Source organism: Dermacentor albipictus, chromosome 1, assembly GCF_038994185.2.
Source record: "Dermacentor albipictus isolate Rhodes 1998 colony chromosome 1, USDA_Dalb.pri_finalv2, whole genome shotgun sequence".
NCBI classification, from domain to species: Eukaryota; Metazoa; Arthropoda; class Arachnida; order Ixodida; family Ixodidae; genus Dermacentor; species Dermacentor albipictus.
The window spans coordinates 73,637,164-73,652,429 of record NC_091821.1 but is presented as its reverse complement, the minus strand read 5'-3'; the positions used below and the strand labels follow the sequence as shown (position 1 = coordinate 73,652,429).

The window sequence follows — 15,266 nt, the reverse complement described above, 5'->3', positions numbered from 1 at the left end:
GCTGCGTGATCTTTGTCGATGCAAAAAGAGATCACACTCCCTGCCGGTCGCCTTCAACCACTTAGCGTACCATCAGATCCATTCTTCCGTGTAGATGTTGATCTTTTAGGCTCTTTTCTTACGTCTGCTTCTGGAAACAAGTGGATTGCTGCAGCAACAGACTATGCCACCCGATATGCAATCACACAGGCTCTTCAGACAAGCTGTGCAACCGATGTCGCCGACTTCCACCTAGAAAACATTATCCTTCACCACGGCGCCCCTCGACAGCTCCTCACCGACCGAGGCCGCTACTTTCTTTCTAAAGTTGTCAATGACAATGTACACTCGTGCGCGACAAAACACGAACTTGCTACTGCTTACCATCCACAAACGAACGGTCTAACCGAGCGCCTTAACCGCACCCTTACTGACATGCTGTCCAAGTATGTCTCCGATGACCATCGCAACTGGGACGTTGCGCTGCGGTTCATTACCTTCACCTATAATTCGTCTCGCCATGATACCGCAGGCTTCTCTCCATTCTTCCTCTTGTTTGGCCGCGACCTTACGTTACCTTTCGACACCGTTCTGCCTGCTAGCCTGAATTCCACATCCGAGTACGCCAGTGATCCTCAAAGCACAAGAAGCACGCCATATTGCTTGACGTCGACTTGTGGAGTCGCAGGACAATCAGCGGTGCTTATATGATGCCTGCCATCATGACGTCCATTACACACCGGGCGCCCTGGTTCTCCTTCAGTCGCCGTCGCGACGCGTTGGCCTTTCGGAGAAGTTACTTTCACGCTACTCTGGCCCTTACCGTGTCTTGCGTAAAGTAAGTGATGTCACAAACGAAATCGCCCCTCTTGAGCCAACCGTGGCTCAGCATCGCTCCGACATGGTCCACGTCGCGCATCTCAAGTTGTATCACTCATCCGCCTCCTAACCAGCACCGAGCCGGTGCTTCAGCCGCCAGGGGTCATGTGACACGCTGATGAAAAAGATGTTTTAATCATCGTCGGAAGAAGACTATGTTCTGGTCTTTGCGCACTGTCTACCATCTTGTCAGCCGCTACGATTATTGTAAATATTCTGTAAATACAAGTCTTACTGTTTTTAACCCCGTAACAATATAGTTACGAGGCACGCCGTAGTGCAGGACCATCTGGAGTTCTTTTATGTTTTGTAGCACCAAATGCATGGTAAACAAGCGTTTTTGCATTTTGCGCCCATTGAAATGCATCCGCAGCGGTCGGGAATGCAGTCGAACAGCTCACAATGCAGTTCTGTGTCACTGACACATCTGTTTGTCCCTGAATTGGGTAAATGATATTGTAAGTCATGTGAATATGCCCATAGTAGCATGTTCTTGGGTGAATTTCAAATGTTGTCTGGCGTTACATCTCAACACCACAAAGAGCCACCACCCCTCCATTACGCAATAAACTGAACTAAGGATTAAGGGGGGTGCTACGGAACAACGACAGCGACCTGGGATTCGCAGTTAAGTAGACAACGCCAACCCCCACCAATCCATCAGTGCCTATACAGAGGTCAACGCAGCGTGGACAATGACTTTTGATGGGTCCACAAACGGCCACCACCCCCACTATTACCCGACAGCCTGAACTAAGGATGAAGGGGGGTCCCCATCCAATGCAACGCTACCGAAGAACGACGATACCATGCCCAGGCTCGCAACTGCGGAGTGTTGCGAGCCTGGGCGTAGTATCGCAATGGATTTGATGATTGTGATTTGCTGATGGACAGTCTTCAGGTTCCCTAGTTGACTCGCCTAGGGAAGACGACGGTATTAAAAGCGGAGACTTTTCGAGCAGGGGACAGAGGGTCCTGATGTGAATTGGGACGTTTAACTTGCTCCTGCATAGAGTGGACTTCCGTAAGTGGAGCCTTGTAACCATAGAGTTTCCTACAAAATTACTAGAGGGAACTCTGGCGCTAGTGTCTAAGTGAGCTACAATAGGAACGGTTGTCCCAGCATGGGAATTATGGGAAGTAAATGGATTTGCCTAAACTTCGCCCTTTTGGCTTCAAATGGCTTTGTGACTTTGTAAACTCGTCATTTTCAACAGTGTATTGCATAATAAATAATTAAATAAACATCATTAAAATTGCCCGACGGCAGGGTTCGAACACAGGGACTCTAGTACAGAAGCCTGATATTGAAACCATTAAGCCACGGATGCATGTATCGACAAGCGAATCAAATGCAATTATGAATTTATCGCGGACATGCCGGTGCCTTGAGACGCTTGGCGCGTTTCGATTTGGGCATATAGAAAAGCTCAATCGTTGCAATTAATAGCGATTGTACACGTTCCCGGCGTCTTATGCACTTCGAAGAATATAAATTGCGCTGAAATATACGACAATAAGATTTATATAGCGTAATATACAAAGCCACAAGAACGTCTGAATCCACAAGCACAAAGATCAGACAAATCCATGTACTTCCCATCATTCCCATGGTAGGACAACGACTGCAGCGCCAGAGTTCCCTCTAGTAATTTTTGTAGGAAACTCTATGCTTGTAACGAAGCCAATAAATCCTTTTTCCTTGATTCTTACAACCTCACGTAGCCGTAGATGGGCTTGGTGGATTCTTTGCCCTAACGCCACCCTAAGCCGCAACACTGCCTTTATGAATCTTTAAAGTGGTCCAGAACCATCCCTCTGGCTTGGTGGAAAACCACACTCTGCGGATAGCATACACTGCTGTGAACGTCTTAATCAAGTTTTGCAGTCTTGCGCGGTGCATGGTGCTTGCAAGTGGAGTGCAGTCACCTTTCTCTCAAATATTCTTTTCAACAGAAGCCTGCTCCTCACTCTTTTCTGAATGCTTTATTTCGTAATACATATAGCAGATCCCTATACACGGCTGCTATTGACCAATAGCTGACAGCACTCAAGAACTGTGTTTGGACCAGTGCGCTTCTTCCTACTGTTACTGTGTACATTGTCGCAGTTTAATACAGGCTAAAGTAACTGAAAATCTGCTTTCAAATTTCCATAATTATCGAAATGACCCTGCTTATTGGTGTCGTAGCCGCAGGGCCTTGCTACTTTTGACTAGTTTTGAGCATTCAATTAGCCTATAACCACACGAAACTTAAGATCAGACCACACGCATGCTTGCCAGCACGCTCGCCCCTGGTTGTTCCTGGTTACATGCCTTTGCAAACGTCGCTTCATACTGAGCTGTTGAAAGAGCTTCAAAACGCACAAGTTTGATTTGGCTACTATATGTCGGTCAAGCTGGTGCAGGACAAAGCCAGTCTGCACTATGTAGCAGGGCCAGATTAGAGCATGTGAGAGCGGGCGGCCACTGAAGCCCTGTTGTGCGCAAAGCGAATACTGCACATACACACTGCAGTTGCCTATAGCTACGGTCTGCTACGTAGCATAGATACCGCAACCGCTGTGAGGTGCCGTGATAAGTCTGCTGGCTGAGCACGGCTGAGCATTCTGACCATCATGTCCGATGTCATTGACCATAGAGATGTGTTAGTGTTACCTTCTGTGTGTTGTTTGACAAAAGGGATAGCCATTGTATCAGGTCTAGTGAGATTTAACAATGGTTCTGAGCTTCTCGCCGCAAGAAACAACACCCGAGAAAATTCTCCTTCCTAAAGGCGCCACTTTGGCTTGCGTAGTTGATTCCGAGCCTCTCTGCGTCGTTCCCCTTAAAGCGGCTACCTCTGAAATCACTTATGCTGGACATTGTCCCTCTACTTCCCCTCTTGCAGTCGTAATCAGCCCCAACTTGACCTCTTCGCAGACGCAACAGTTACTTTGTTGAAGAGCTATGCAACTTCATTCGACGCCCATTCTTTGGCATTGGGCCGACGTTCGTCACAACGCATCGCATTCAGACAGGCGGCAGATCCATCGTACGTCGCCAGCCATATCGGGTGTCTCTAGTCGAGCGCAAGATTGAGGAAAATGTCGCCGGCATGCTGCAACGTGAGATAATCCGCCCCTCTGCTAACTCTTGGTCGTCTCCCAACGTTTTGGTCAAAAAGAAAGCTGGCTCCGTGCGATTTTGTGTCAATTACCGAGCGCTCAACAACATTACGCGCAAGGATGTATACCCTATGCCTCACATTGACGATGCCCTCGATTCTCTGCAAGGTGCTGAGTACTTCTCCAGCCTTGATCTGTGTTCAGGTTACTGGCAAATTCCGATGCACGAAGACGACAAAGAAAAGACAGCTTTTGCAACCCCAGATGGCCTTTATGAGTTCAATGTCATGCCCTTCGGCCTCTTCAATGCTCCTGCAACTTTGAGCACATGATTGAAACTGTTCAGCGCGGCCTGAAGTGGAAAACATGCTTGTGCTATCTGGACAATATCGTTATTTTCTCATCTACATTTGCCCAGCACCTGCAACGTCTGGACGAGGTTCTCACATGCCTCGCTAACGCTGGTCTTCTCAACACCAAAAAGTGCCGTTTTGCAAGCAAAACGATCAAGGTGTTAGATCACATTGTGAGCAAGGATGGTATTCGACCTGATCTCGACAAAATTTTGACGGTGCTTTGCTTTCCTCGACCAAAAAAGACAAAAGAACTACGCAGTTTCCTTGGCATCACTTTCTATTGTCGTCGATTTATAAGCGACTTCGATTCTATAGCTGCTTCCTTACACAATCTACTTCGTTCTGGTGCTCCCTTCGTGTGCTCACCGGAATGTGAATCTGCCTTTGACCAGCTGAAGGGCACCCTCACATCTGAACCTGTCCTCTGTCATCTGAACCTGTCCTCTGTCACACGGACGCTAGCGGCTATGGAATTGGTGCTGTCCTCCTCTAGCGAGACACCTCTTTGTGCGAGAGTCGTTGCAAATGCAAGCCGCGTACTCGCACCTGCCGAGAAGAACTATACCATCATCGAGCAGGAATGCCTAGCTGTCGTTTGGTCTGTCCAGAAGTTTCGCCCTCATCTCCACGGCCGGCATTTTATCATCGTTACGGACCATCGCGCCTTATGTTGGCTGTCAACACTCAAGAACTTGTCAGGACGTCTTGGTCGCTGGATTCTTCGTCTGCAAGAATATGACTGAGATCATCTACAAGTCTGGTAAAGAGCACCAAGACGACGACGCTCTTTCTCGCTGCCCGCTTCCTACAGCCGCACTCATCAATGACTCCGCAACCACCTCCAGAGACGCAATCCCTGACGTCTCTTCAACGGCAATTTTGTCCTTTGCCACTCTTGACCATCTCACTTCGGACGACCATGAATCATTTTCGTCTCAACTCGCCGATTTGTACTTTTGACGTTGTGGGGATGCGCGACTCTCGCGCATCCCCAGATATCTTGTTTTCCCCCATCTCCTGCAATCCCGCTTCGCCGCGTGGCCTGCGTTACGCCCGCGGCGGTCGATGTGGTTGAGGCGCAGTACGAGAGATGGCGCAAGTGTTGCGCTGCTAACGCTGCCTCACAGCAGGGTTACTTGGGGGCGCAGGGGGGAACAGGCGGGCTCTTTCCCGGCGGGTCGGCGAACAGCGAGGAGGTCCCGCGAACAGCGCGGACCCATGCTGCTGCGAGACCGCCTCGCGTGGCCTGCCTTCGAACGCGCCACCGTTCACGTGACTGTACATGCGAACGACCAGGCGTTGGGATCCAGCATGGGGCGAACATATTTGCTCGCTATCCGGTCGCGGTGAGTCGGACTTCTAGATTTGTCGCGCGCCCATCGGCATGTTTTGTGGATAGCAACTCGGCTAGCAGGCATTGATCTATGAAAGGTGCAATAAATGCCCTTGTGATTGTTTGCACTACTGTGTTGTCGTTCCTTTGTCCCAAGAGCACGGAGGAGAACCTCGCAACGTATTATAGATCGCCTTCGTGGAACTTCGCGCCCGCCTAACGCCAGGCTCCGTCAACAGCTGACACAATTCAAGCTACAAAACTCCGTGCTGTACCGCCATATCCATCATCCTGATGGACAACGCTGGGTGCCCATACTGCCTCGCTGCCTTCATGCTCGTGCCCTTCAGGCCTTTCATGACGATTTGACTGCTGGCCACCTTGGCATCCAGAAAACTTATGACCACATAAGAAGCCGCTTCTATTGGCATGGCCTGTCTACCAGTGTGGCGAGATACGTCTCTTCCTGCGTCATTTGTCAGCATTGAAAGCGGCCAACATCAGCTCCTGCCGGGCAGCTACTACCGGTCTCGTGTCCTGCGGAACCGTTCGAGGTTGTTGGCATTGATCCCTATGAGCCACTTCCCATGACTCCAGCTGGTACTCAATGGATAGTTAGAGCCGTCGAACACCTCATGCACTATGCCGAAATAGCTTGTGTCAGTTCTGCATCTGCTTCCGAAGTTGCTACCTCCATTCACGGCGCCCCTCGTGTCCTTCTGAACGACCGTGGAAAGACACTTCTTTCAGAACTGGTAGGCAAAGTGCTCAGAGCCTCTGGCACAACTCACAAGACGACTTCAGGTTACCATCCTCAGACCAACAGCCTGACTGAGCGGTTTCATCGTACGCTCTCCGACATGATAGCTGCCTATATTCAACCAGATGACAGAAACTGGGACGCAATTTTGCCATTCGTCACCTTTGCGTATAACACCTCCGTTCAACACACAACCAGTTACTCGCGTCATTCTACCTTGTTTATGGCCGTTCACCTAGTTCCTTTCTCGACGTTTCTTTCTTTTCTGCCCCTGTCAGTCCATCTCCATCTTCCTGCGAAGAATATGTTTCCTGCCTTGACCATTGTCGCCAACGTGCCCGCTTCAACACCGAAGCCAGACAGCAGGATCACAAGGATCATTATGACGCATCTCATCGCGTAGTTTTCTACCAGCCCGGTGATGAAGTGCTGCTATGGACACCAGTTCACACTCCTGGGTTGTGCGAGAAGTTTCAGTCCCGCTTTATTGGCCCATACAAGGTCCTGGAAATGACTTCTCCCGTTAATTATCGTGTGACCCCTGTTCCCTCAACTGACTGCCGTTGCTCCTCTACCGAAGTGGTCCACGTTCCTCGTATGAAGCTGTTCACGCACCGTTCCCCGTACTTCTAGGCTGCGGCCAGGATGGCCGCTCTCGTGCGGGGGAAATTAGTGTGAGCATTTATTGTGCACTTCATCATCTGTGCATTATCATCATCATGTGTGTGCTCCTTTTCATTGTGCGGGTAATCGCATCATCATAGTGAACTGGGCCGAGGGTCCTTTGCCGCATCTCTCAGGCTCAATAAAGGTCGTCCCTTAACTGTGACGTCACAGTATGTAGGTAAGTTAGGTATCATGAGTTAGTTCTTTGCATACATCAATTATATGATGTCAAAATGATAAAATTTTGCTTCAAGCTCACTTAAAGGGCAATTTCTATAGCCTGATTTGGCAATACCAGTAGGAATCGTCTGCGTTTCAGAAGCACTGCGAATCAAAGCGAACGGAAGCATTTACTGGTCAGCAGTTGAGATAAGCAAGAGACTGTTAGAGTACTGATGGAGAAAAAAGAAAGAAGAGATTGATAACTGTTACAGGCACAAGTAGCTGTTCAATACTATATAGACAGCTTCAGTGAAGAACGAAAAGATCAAGATAGGCAAAATGCTAGATTGCAATAGATGTAAAATCTGGTTAGATCAAGGAGGCCATATGACTATGTCACTACCCCTACCTTGTTCAACGGAACGTCAATCAAAATCATAATTATGATCATTCATAGACTTTTCCTCAATAAAGATATTCTCAAAATTTAGCAGGCTGCTTTATTATTCATCAATGTGTGCAATAAACTAAGATTAATGAATTACTCACAACATTTTATATTATGGCCAGTTTTCTCAAAGTATCACCTCTCGAAAAGGCCATATTCCTGCAAGTTTTTAGTTTTTGATGAATATTTCCCCAAATATGCATCATGTTTTTTTATTCAAGTTTATTGCACAGCTCATAGGTAGCCCTACATAAACCCCAAAGAATTATGGGTAGAGCAAAGACATTAATTCTTTTTTTCAGACCTTTACGCCATAATTAGCATTAAAAGAGCCTAACCAGGGAGAGCAGTACCGTAATTTTATCTACCAAAATTAAATTTTTGACTGTAAAGTGTATATACCTTAACTCTTTCGTTACCGCGAGTTAATAGTAGCTTTTTAAAGGTCCCAGAAAAAAAGTTAGCACTACAAATAATATTCCAGCACACATTGCAGCATAGCATATTGTGCATAATGAAATGCTTTTCCAAAAACATACGTGGCCAAACAAACAAATTTATTAGGCAAAACATAAAAATTTTAGAAAGCGGCATTTTTGCTGCCAGTTGATAAAAACATCAAAGTAAATTCAGAATATACATTTCAGAGATAAATAACCCAGGAATACTGTCTGAAAAAATAAACGCTTAGTACACCGCCATCCTTCGGATACAAAAAAGAAACGAAGACTAGTCGATTCATCATGCGGTGAAGCAGTTCCTGGATTTTGTGTAGCATAGGTGCACATTGCACTTTTCCCACAAAACATCTGGTTTTTGTTTAACATTGCGGGCCTCGTAACACATTTTGCAGTTCTGCCGTTTCGGCATTTCCTGAAGATGGTCCGAAGAGAAGACCAAGGAACATACTTCATCAATCAGTCTAGAGTCATGCACCTCTTCCAGGACCGATCAAGCTCAGCATAGCTGGGCAACAAGATTATGTACCCAAGCTTATCTGTTAGCATTTTTGGATATTGTCTTTATCACCTCTGTAGAAAAGAAGAGTAGAAAGGAATCCCACGGCGGGTGTAAACTGTCTTGCGCTGATCCGTGGGGCTGGGCAGAGATGTGCTACAGGCGGCCTTCTTGGTGTGAACAGAAGTTTCTTTGTTGGCGATGGCAGCACAACATAACCAAGCAAAGTATGCACCTTGAAGATAATCGGTAGAGTTCTCAGGTCGTGCAATAAGATTGGCAGATAAGCGCACACAAGGAGACCGTAAAGGAAGCTCGCTGGTGAACAGATGCGGATGTCCTCATGCCAACTCAAAACATTGTCGCTGGCAGAGCTTGAATCTGTTTTGCTGTCATCTTATAACTCAAGTCCTCACCACTAATTGAAGTGCGGGTGCAACGCAGTTTCGCGCACATGACGCTTTCCTCGCGACGAAGCCATGCGGGACGACGCCGGAAGCGACTTTCGGTAACTGTGCAGTGACACTGGCAGCGCCCCGCCCCTTGCCTGGATTTTATGAGAAGGAAAACCGAAACTCTTGGAAACTGGTTGGAAATACAGTCAAACCTCGATATATCGAACATGGATATATCGAATTATTGCGTATATCGAACAATTTCTATATCACATGGAAAATCGCATGCATTTTTAATTCTTTATTTCGAACGGGGCCAGATGTAAAATGGATATATCGAACTCCGCCGCCCCAGACCAAGTGTGCTCTGTTGACAGGAGGCGAGCTTTTCCGCAACACTCTCGAAGATAGCAGCGGTGCGATCGGCGTTCCAGACTGCTGCGTACGACAGCTGCCCACATCGGTTGCGCCGAGGGCGCCATTTGAACGTAGCGGCGTACACACGCGACGGCTTGGAGCCAGCACGGCCGCCTCGATCACGCGCGCACCTATGCGCTCACGGCAGGGCAAGCCGCCTCGATCACGCTCGCACAGCGAGGCTTGCCCCCGCCGTGCGAATTTCTAGTTCCAAATCCATGATACGATTCTGGATTAATTTTGACCACTTGGGAAGCGCTACACATGAACTTTTTTGCATTTCAGCTCCATTGAAATGTGGCACCACCACTGGGATTTGATCAAGATTTTTTGTTGTAGCCATAAACTTTGTGGATAGGACATATATTGTTGTGGCCATGAACTCTGTGCAACCTCATTTGTATAGGGATGCCATTTGTGTGCCTTCTGTTCAACAAGGAACTAAAATAGAAATGTGAAGCGCGTGGTGCTAGCTTTCTGGCATTGCTTTCAATGACTCTGCATGATGTTGCAACCAGTATCCCAGTGTTATTTTTGCACAATGGCCATATATACGTCATGAACTTGTTGCTGAAAGATAGGGCTACACAATGATGCAATTCATATTACCATATTGCTAGGCCATTGAAAGTTAGAGTGAACTCATAGTTTAAATTCGTTTTTCTTAGCTTCATTTTTTAGGACACCACACACTGCCTTATGGGGGACATTCATATGTTCTTTCTAAGTACCAGCGAAATGTTTGGTTGGTATCAATATATTTGTGTCAAATGGATCTAGCCGGTGATGCTATTTATTTATTTCTAATAGTGTCGGCTAAACTTTAATTCCCACCAAATACAAATGAAAATTAGCAAAAATATTACAATTATGTTTACATCTGTTGTTTTTTGCGATTACAAGAGCACTGAGAACAATAAAAATAACATCACCGGCTAGAGCTACTCCCTGGTGTTCTGGCTGTATATAGTCACCGATAGATTTTCCAAACTCCAAAAATTCGGACATGCTCGATTACAGTAGAACCCCGCTGTTACGTTCCTCACTGCTGCGTTTTCCCGGCTGCTACGTCGTTTTCATCCGGTCCCGGCATAGCTTCCATAGGATCCAATGTATAAGGAACCCCGCTGTTACGTAGTAGCTGTGAAAACGTTCCCGCATGATGCGTCGCCACCCGAACCCGCCTGGGCTATAGTAGGCAACCGCTCCAACCGCCATTTTGGCTTTTGACGAGTTTTGACCGGGCTTGGCTATGGAACTGGCTGCAAGAAGCCGCACGCCAGTTCGAGAGGCCGCTACTAGGTGGCCATTCGTGAAAAATGCTCTCACTATCATCACTGTGATTACGGTCACCGCACGGTTTGTTGGATGGGTCAACTCACGGAGGAAGGAAACTCAGGAGAGGCCCTGACGTCACTCTTTGTGAAGCTATAAAGGGAAGCCGGAAGTTGGCATTGCTCCGCCTATCGGGCCAGCTCTCCTCTCTTGTTTACATTTCTCACGAAACCACGCCGCGCTACGCGCAACCGGGCTGCTCGGACGTGCGCGCTCCGCAGCAAGACTAAACAATCGTTACCACGTTAGCATGATTGCGCCAAAGAGGGCAAAATTTCCCGTGGATATTCCTTGGTCTGTTGCCATTGCCGTGGCGCGGTGACGACGAGGAGCACGAGCCGCATGACGCCGGGAAGTTGCGAAATCCTAGCTTTGGAGAAGCGGTGGCGGCTTTGGAACCCCTCCGCAGGTACGTCACACCTCACAGCGACGCTGACAGTAATGCGGCCTTCCAGGCTATTGAGAAACGTGTGGTGATTTCTAGCGAGCGAAAGAAACTGCAAGCCACCATTCTAGACTTTTTAAAGTCCTAAGCGCACTCTGTGGAAATAAATTGTCTATAGTTGAAGCTGCACTGTTTTCATTCATTTTCGGAGCTTTCCTCACTGTTGCGTTTTCCCGGCTCTTACGTTTTTTTCCTCGGTCCGGTGAAAAACGTATGAACAGGGTTTCACTGTATTCGGTCTGCTTCGCGGCACCGCCATTCTCCCCATAGACCATAATGTATAACAACTGATGAAAGTTCGGACACCTTGCAACCTGTCGTCTGATTTTTCGGACACTCCTTGAGCCAACTCGATCGAGAGCACCACGCACCGACTCTGACCGGTGCGTGGTTTGACTTGCTGAACGCCATTCTTGTTTTGAACGGAGCCTCCTTGCTGCCCCACGAAGTGGCGCTATTGCAAATCCCCGCTCATCATCATCGTTTCTGCCTGGTTCGATGGAGTGGCTCTACAGCAGTTCCGGTTTCAGCTTAGTAGGCCATGTCAAGACAATGCAGCAGCTCAGTTGTTTCTTCGCGCGCGACTCTGCGAGTAGGCCACGTTTTTCGTTTGTGCGACTGGTGTCGGCATGGTGGTGTTTGCTTTGTGTGCTGTGTCTAGGTTCCGGTGATCCAACGCGGCATACGGAAACATCGCGTCAAGTGTCTAATGGCGCTGACAGTGCCTGTGCAGACTGCACTGGGGAATGCCAGCAAGCGGGTGCCGGGAGGCCTAAGTTTTCTCACCTTCCAATGTGCTCCCTACCGACGCGGAAAATGTTCTGCCGAGACTTGCGCAGTGGTTGCATTGCGATTCCGGACATTGTCTCATTGGACAGTTTCATAGGTGCTGACACTGCTGTACTGACATGCGCAGAACTCGACGACAGCAAGATCATTCGTCAGGTTTCTGCTGCAACTCCGGACGATGATCGAGTCGGAAGATGACGCACCATGTGCTACGCTGCTGTCACATGCGGAGTGTGTACAAGCAGTGACCGTGCTTTCAGCCGCCTATAGGCTTATCAGGCTTATCTGACTTATTCAGGCTTATCAGGCTTATCTGACTGCGCGTAAACGGAACAGAGTGCAACGGCGCATTCACAATTTATTCAAGCCTACTGCTGAGCCCGAATAAGTGCGTGGAAATAAAGGATTTCATTTTTCCCCCTTAATCTGCTTTTTCGCACACCTGTTTATTCTGACATTTTCGCAGTCCTCGTGAGGTCCGAATAAACGGTCGGCGACTGTACTTTGTTTTTGCTTTTGACAAAGTTCTTGAAATGTCCCATAAGCAATTGACTGAATTTCCGGATTAAAAGCTTTGCATCATTTGTTACAAAATCTAATTACAGGGTGTCTACCAAGTTGACATTTCCAAATTCCCTGAGTTTTCCAGGTTTTCCCTGAGCACCTTTGCGAAATTCCCTGAATGAGCTGCAGAACTTTGTTTTAGACAGGCTGACACCTCATTGCCCGATGCTGTCACTCTCTAGTAAGCATGCTGAAACAAAAAAATGACTTACTCCAGTTTGAATAGTAAGGAGTAATATCTATTTGATTTAAAAAGAAAACAGAAGGAAGGTGTTAGTAAAATGCACAGCGAAAGAAATGGTAAAGCTCATTCCAAATTGAGTCGAACATTTTCAAATATGAATGAAAAGGAGATGCATACATAAGTAAATATTTTTTAATATCAGCTATTTCTATCAACTGATAGCAAGCTCATCTGTATGAGGACCTGAACTTTGTCACAACTAAGGTTCTCTCTCAGCAGCTGGGAAGTCAACCTCAACTGTCCTGACATACTCTCAGCCTGTACACAACATCTCAGTGTTGGGTTTCACTGCTTAAACAATTTATTTTGGTTTGGATGAGGAACACCTGTGTCTCAGCGTCAGCCAACACTTAGTTTTTTTTTAGCTCAAGCTCCTTCAAAAAGGCGGCGGCACCCTTCCTTTCCCGTTAATTCCTCAGTGCGTCGGTCCTTTCTGTTCTCATGCTCCTACTACCACGCTTTCACCACATGGATCATCTGAAGCATCCCCTTGGTCAGTTGTACTGTCAACATTTCATTTTTCGGACTTTCGGCAAAAAAAAAAAACGAAAAAAAGGGCAGTCTGAAAAAAATTAATGCATGTCTTTAACTGCCTTTAAGGGCTAAAATTACCACAGGCACGTCTGAAAAAGCTCTGAAGGCCTGCCAGTACGCTTATTAGGCATATCAGGTCTTGTACTGTGACAGGAGACAGGGTGCACGCATGTGTAATTAAGGAATACATACTGTGTCCCGTGACAATTGCCCCCTTCCCACGCTTGTTATGCTTCACCGCCTAACACTAATGTACTGAGGCGAAGCTAACTTTCGGAGACTGGCATTACGCAACACGCTGTGCTCTGCGAGCTTCAAAGCCAATCGTTAGGATTACAAAGGCGGAGTCGGTGCCATTGGTGATAGTGGCGAATTATTTCAATGAGAAACACGGCACCGCACGGCAAGAAGCTTAATAGCGAACATAGAAGCAGCTAAACCTAACGTTGCCGCGGTCGTGGTTACGGCTGCCAGCGGATCTGCCTGCGAGAGTGCCGGTTCGAGGCGGCGAGATAATCAAAATAGCGGCGGTGGCGGCTTTGATTAATGCCATTTCAGACTTGCAGTCAGTATACATTGACTATATGGAGTACGTGGTGGTGCCGCAAAGCCGTGCAAATTATCGGGCATGTCCGAAAAATCGGGCGTCTAGAAAATCGGTCGTTAACTACTCTGGCAATACATCGTGCCGATGACACGGCGTCAATGACGATTCGTTGCGATTCCTCTGTTACTGGAGCCAGCATTAACACGACTTTCGTTCCCTTTCAATAAAGTTACAGCTAATTTTCCCTGATAGAAGCACAAATTCCCTGAGTTTTCCCCGAGTTTTTCCCGACTGTTCAAATTCCCTGAGAATTCCCGGTTTTCCCGGTTTTCCCGGTTGGTAGACACCCTGAATTAGATATTTGCAATCAGCAGAAAAAAACTGAACGATACTGTTAAATACCATCCAGTTCACTCTAAAATTAACAAAATTGGTTTTGGAACCCACGTCTCCCTTTAACTTGCTAGGAGACATTTCATTACAAAATATTTATGCTAGTGCAGCGTAATCGTGTGCAGCATGCTTTGTTCAAGAGCGTGGCAGAAGGTGACAGCCACGGCTCTTTTCGCTACAACATACGCACATTAGTTCGCAAAAAAGTTCGTCAAAAATCGGAACATCGCCGGAGCGCGAAAATTTAAACTGATTCTGAAAGTTCAGTGCCTGTACTTACTACTGGATGGTCTTAAATGGATAAGAAACGGCTACAACATGTCGAAATTGGCGATGCAAAGCATCGGTCACTGGTGATTGATTTGAATAGGCTTGTAAAATTTTTGTAAAATATTTGCTCACATTATAGGCCTACTACACTATCCAGTTGTACGTTTCTGACAAAAAAACAAAAAAAGAAAGAAAGAAAGGAAAAAAAAAAGGCATTATTGTGTGCGGGGACGCTCCACTTTCACACGTCCCCGATATTGCATTCCCCGCATGGCTCACGTCTCATTATCCGGCTTTGCTGTGTAGCTTTGTCCTGGCTGTGGTCAGTGTGGTTGCAGCATGTTACAAGAGATGGCACGAGAGTTGCACCACTAATGCCACCTAAAAGAGGGGGCATGAGAGAGAGTAGGCTTTTCCTCTTTGACTTGAGGTCGGCGAGCGGCGCGGATGTTTCACGCACGCACCGACATGCTTCGTGCAACCGTCCGGAGAAGGCTCGGAAGCGGCGCACCGTGATGGACGAACACGATCATTCAAACATGACACAGTTGGTGTGACAGTACAATCGAATGATTATACTTTAATGTCCGGCATAGGAACGAACATATTCGCTCCTATCCAGTCATGGCGAGTCCGACTTCCTCGATTTGTTGCATGCCCATCATGTGGCATGTTCTATGGGTAG

General features: G+C 47.3%; 1 protein-coding gene across 6 annotated transcripts in view; it reads right to left on the bottom strand.

Moving 5' to 3' along the window:
* LOC135903954 (histone acetyltransferase KAT6B-like) overlaps positions 1–15,266 on the bottom strand; it is a 144,105-nt gene that overhangs the window by 38,469 nt on the left and 90,370 nt on the right. The gene's annotated exons all lie outside the window — the stretch shown is intronic.